This window comes from Rhea americana, unplaced genomic scaffold (genome assembly GCF_003343005.1).
Source record: "Rhea americana isolate MKP2758 unplaced genomic scaffold, rheAme1 scaffold_19, whole genome shotgun sequence".
NCBI lineage: Eukaryota > Metazoa > Chordata > Aves > Rheiformes > Rheidae > Rhea > Rhea americana.
The window spans coordinates 4444875-4450197 of NW_028186038.1; positions in this window are offsets into that span (position 1 = coordinate 4444875).

Below are 5323 nucleotides of genomic sequence, written 5' to 3' on the forward strand. Positions count from 1 at the left end.
AAAAACCAGCTTATTTTAGTGTCGCTGTGCAGATCAAATAGAAATACTTACCAGAGCCAAATCAGGAGCCAAAAAGGACAGCAGTAGGAAGCACAAATATTCCCATTCCAAAATGTTGTCAAACTGTATAGCACATATACTCAAGGGATTAAATTTGAAGGCTGGAACAGTTCACACAAAGATCTCTAGGCAACAGAATCTAGTAACAGTATGCCAATACACCCAGGGAAAAAAAAGCCCACGAAGCTCAAACAAGTGAAAAGGCTAATGTCTTCTGAGGCTATCAACTACCATTGTCGTTTCTACTTTCAGAGTTTTGGAAAAAGTTTTACTTGCAGCCCGGCAGCAGAGCACCTGAAGTACCACAGCTGCTGGAAGGGCAGCACACGCGTTAAGGAAGCAGGTGGCGATAAAACTGCCCCTCGCGCACGCACCTGCTGCCAACGGCCGGTCGCGGGGGGGGGAGCCCCCTCTGCCTCCAGGGTACGGAGCCGCTCACCGAGCTGCTCGGGGGCGCTACCTGAGCGCCCGCGGCCGCGACGCGGGACACCCACAGCAGCACCGCCTGCCTCGCTCCGCTCCCCGGAAGCGCCTCTCTGCACCGCCGCCCACCACGCGGTGTTCCTCCGCGCTCCAAAGAGTACCCCGCCCCCGCGCCAGGCCGCGGGCGCCCGCGCAGGGATCCACGGCGGGGCGCAGCGCTCGGCGCGGCCGGGCCGGGGCGGCTGGCCGGCTGCCATGTCGCGTCGCGCCGCGCCTGCTGCGTGCCCGGCTCAGGTACGCGAACCGACCTCTTAAAAACAGACATGTGAATTACGTGTCCTTAAGGAAGTCAGCTGCTTGAGAGCGAGTGCCTTACGTGCACGAAGTTTTTTCACAACCGCAGTTTTTCTGCCTTTCCCTGACTTACAGCTTTATACATAAAGCTGTGCTAAAACTGAGTATGCTGCAGCGCACGAAAGATGCAGCAGTGTCAAAAGCCGGTGTTTGACTTCCAGGGGCTTCGCACTGCACACGTTTGTCTTTAAAAGTTTAAGAGAAAACAGGCTACTTGAATATCTGAACGTTTCAGCCTTGATTCCTAAAATAAGTAGTGTAGGCTTTCACTGCCAGCATTTTTACAACATACTTACATTTTAAAATACTTTTATTACATTCTATCCAGGAATGATATATCATGTAACATGCCTTACAAACAGGGATAGCCACCCACTTAAATTAAAACTAAGTCAAAGTAAGGCCAGTGCTAAGTCAAAGTAAGGCAGAAGGGGCTCTGCTGGCGCCTGCATGAGCCAGCCAGGTGTGCTCTGCTCGCATCACCCAAAATTTGGCATCGAAAGCAGTACCCTACGTTGTATCTATATGTTCATGGAGCACTTGCATTAGAAAATTTAGAAGTACTGCACTGATAAACTAGGAATTAAAAAAAATGCAGTCTTACTCCCTTTCAAACATTTATTTTTCTCTGGACAAATTTGTTGTTTTGAACATAGATGATATTTATGATACAGTGGGCACAAGAATGAGAAAATGATTATCTACAAATGTTTAATGCCTATGAAAGAATAAGGAGTAATAAGTAATTATGCACACAACTAACAAATTGCCAAAATAGATAAGCATGTTCACTTTTGAAGTAATTTTAAGAGCATCGCAATCCAAATGACTCAGCAGAAATACGAATAATCCAGACAGAAATAAATGGACATAAGTTTCTCAGAGGCAATAACACAGGATTATCTACACACAGAATCACTGAGCAGTAAACCATAGTGTGAATTTATGCACATTAGTTACTCTTCACTAACTCCCTTTTCAGAAACTCAGCATGCCTAAAAAATAACTAACAGTCCTTATATTCACAGCTTGCATATCAATTTCCCTGTTCCCTAGACAACAGTGAAACTATTAGAGGATTAGTTCAGCAATTATACACCAAATCATCAGTAAATATTTTGTCTTCTTGCAAAAGCCACACATCCTATTTTTGATATGAACAACTCAGTATTTAAGCCTACTTTAATCCATGTGCTTAGTTGGACAATATTTCACACAATTGGGATGAAAAAGGATGGGGATATTCACTTCACAGGTTTCTATTCTCTTTGTTTTCCCACATGAATGTGGATCACAACTGATCATTAGGAACTCTGGCTGACATCTCAATTACCTGAGTAAAAAGCAGAGTGGAAATTAAAATGTCAATGGAATAAAACATAATTATAGTGAAATGCTTCAACATTTTAGGGAATATTCTATGAAAGATTCCTGTATGCTGTTCTCATACCTACTACCTATAGCATGAGTATTCATAAATCTCTTTTGGACAAGCCTAAAGAGAACCTTACATCCAAAAAATATAACCCAGCAAGAATCTGGATTTTTTAAACATAAATTAAAAAGCACAAAGCCTAGAAGGATCCAAATCTTAAAATGGCTCAACAATTCCATGCTCCTGTTGTACCTAAGCTAGGTCAAGAATCCAATCCTAGATGCCATTCATCCATTTCAGCCTTCAGAAGAAATGTGCTGCAGATGCATCTGCCGGATACCTAGCTGACTGGGCTGCCAGAAGCTATTCCTCCCGACAAAGCCAGAAGCTATTCCTCTCAGKTAAAGGCCATGGGCTGCGAATCCTCAGCAGGGTGCATAAAACCTCCGAATAACACAGAATAAGGTGCACCTAAATCTTCTGTATCGTCTAACTTGATGCAGCTCCCTATTCAGCATGCCATTTTGGGGGCATTCTAAGATGCCCAACTTTCCCCATAAACTAATTGAATCTAATTTGCTAGTGAGTCCAGGTTCTGGATTTCACAAAAAGGGCTAGAAAGATGCAAAATGGGTGTTACAACACTAAAGCTGAGAAGCCATAGTGCTGTTGGCATCTGCTCCTTACTGTCATTGTATCCCTATTTCCTCACCTATAAAACACAGACTTAGAAATATCTGGTAATATTTAGGGATACTCAGGAGTAAAGGTGATCTAAAAAGGATAAGTCTAAATAATACATACTTATCCCAAGAATCTACAGCCTGATTTACAGGAGAAATTAAGACTGCATCAATATTTTAGAAAGCAGACATCTCTCTGAAGTAATTTAGATAACATACTCTTAACAGTAGTCAAAAAACTTGTAACACAGACTCAGGTAACATCTCTGCAACCTATAAAAGAACTACCGAATAACTTAGCARGTAGTGAAACAGAAAGCCAGTAGTGATATTAACTGAAGAACTACTAGCCAAATTCTGGTCTCACTTATACTATAGCGAATCTGCAACTTTTCCCCTCAATTGACTCCCAAATTTGCTCATAAAAGCGCAATATTTACCTCATAAGCACCACTAAATAAAAGTTGAAAGTAATAGTTTTCTCTTTCTCTAACGACTGTAGAAGAGTAGAAGAGCCTTAAAATTTCTCCAGATTCTGAATAGCTAAGAAGTGTAAAATAGAACACCTGTTATTCAGATAGGTGCAGCTGCTTCCTCTGCAGACTACATAACGCCATTTCTCCGCTTAAAACAGGATTACATTCCTTCAAGAGAAAGCCCACCATGCRTTTAGTAGTATCTCTCTTCACTGCCATACCCACAGTGACACCCTCTCCTCCTCCCCCCCAAAAATATTAAGGTAATCTTCAAAAAAACATTTTTTTAACAAATAATCACTGACTGACCAACTAATACACAAAGTGCTTCTCAGTGGCAGAGAGTCTCAAGTTTTGGAAACCGATATGCTGCTGAAATGCAATAGCTGTTTTCCCTCTCATTCCTGTGATGTGATACAAATACAGTGCTATCTCTGTTCTTATAGTTTATATTCCTTCACCTTTACCCATTCATTGCTAGAAAATATTTTGAAATCTTTAATGGTAATGGTAGTTTTCTCTTAAACAATATATATTATCAAATTTTAAAACAATCTATAAGCAATAAATCCTAAAAGGACAGATCAAACTTAAGTGCTTTGTCTTCACCAAGTGCTCCACAGCCCTACTTGCTTATTTTGATCTACCTCCATAATTCTTTATTTATACTGCCAAATAGTGTGTAACATGTTCCCTGAGCTGCTCCACCAGAATTCCCTACCAAGTGGATATAAAATTAAAAATATAATATGAAATCAAGGAATTATTTATGTACACAGTTAGCTTCACCCTGCTATCACATTTATTATCTCATTCTCTTTTTGCACATTACCTATACAACAATGAGCTAGCTCTATAGAGCAGGAATTTGTTCTCAYACATGTCAAATATGTTCAAAATACAAAAACAGTAGTGAAGAAGAGTAACTTCTTCAGTAAGCGGGAGAGTAGTAGTTTCAAGGTAAGTATTAAATGAGAAAATGCTGCAAGCAGGAATAAACTCATGACAAATATGAATGCTCAACTACATTTTTCCTTTTTTTTTCCTTACGGTATACATAGAACTGTCCCAAACTGTGCTGGACCTAACAAACAAGAGCACAYCCAACATTTTTGGAGTTGCAAGTAACTTTAAAATTATGCCAATAACAACACTGCACCATCAGAATTATTTTAACTCATCTCGGTGAAATCTTCTGTGTGTACAGGAATCTTCTTCCTATACATCACAGTATGAAATTTTGAAAAAGATTTGGAAAACATATTTTAAGTATTTAGCATTATGTCTTCAGTTTTCTCTCCAATAATAGAAAGCTTAGAAGAAATAAAGTATATTTTACAGTAATGAAGTGACCTTTCTTGCAAAATAAACACTTCCCACAGCCTAACTGTTCGTTTTGGCTCTGTATAGCACTCTTGAAATGACAACCCACTGCCCAAATGAGACTGGACCGTTGGTATCCTGCCACTTGAGACACAAAACCAATCTGTGCTGATCCTTGCACAATAACATATATGAACCCCGAACTAAAATAAGAGTATAATTAATTTAAGGCCAAACCATTTTTTTTCTATAAACAATGCTACTGTGTACGTTCTTACTAATCCCACTCCTACCTAATACAGTTTCAATCCATATTCTGTCGATGTTGGCAAAGAAACTGAAGTGGCATGATGAGACCTGAAAACTTCTTGATGTAAGTCTGGGGCGTGAGGGGAAGGAGCTCGAGGGGGGCAGTTTAAAGCGCCTCTGCCTCGGGCACGGCCAGCAGAGCGCACCCGGGCCCCTTCGCAAAGCTCGCAAACCGGGCCGGCGGCAGCGCGCGGGAGGCCGCCGGCTCTCCGATGCCGTTAACGCCCGCGCGGGGGCAACGGCTGCAGGTCCCGTCCAGAAGGGCGCGCGCCCAACGGCCGCCGCCGCGCGGGGGCAACGGCTGCAGGTCCCGTCCAGAA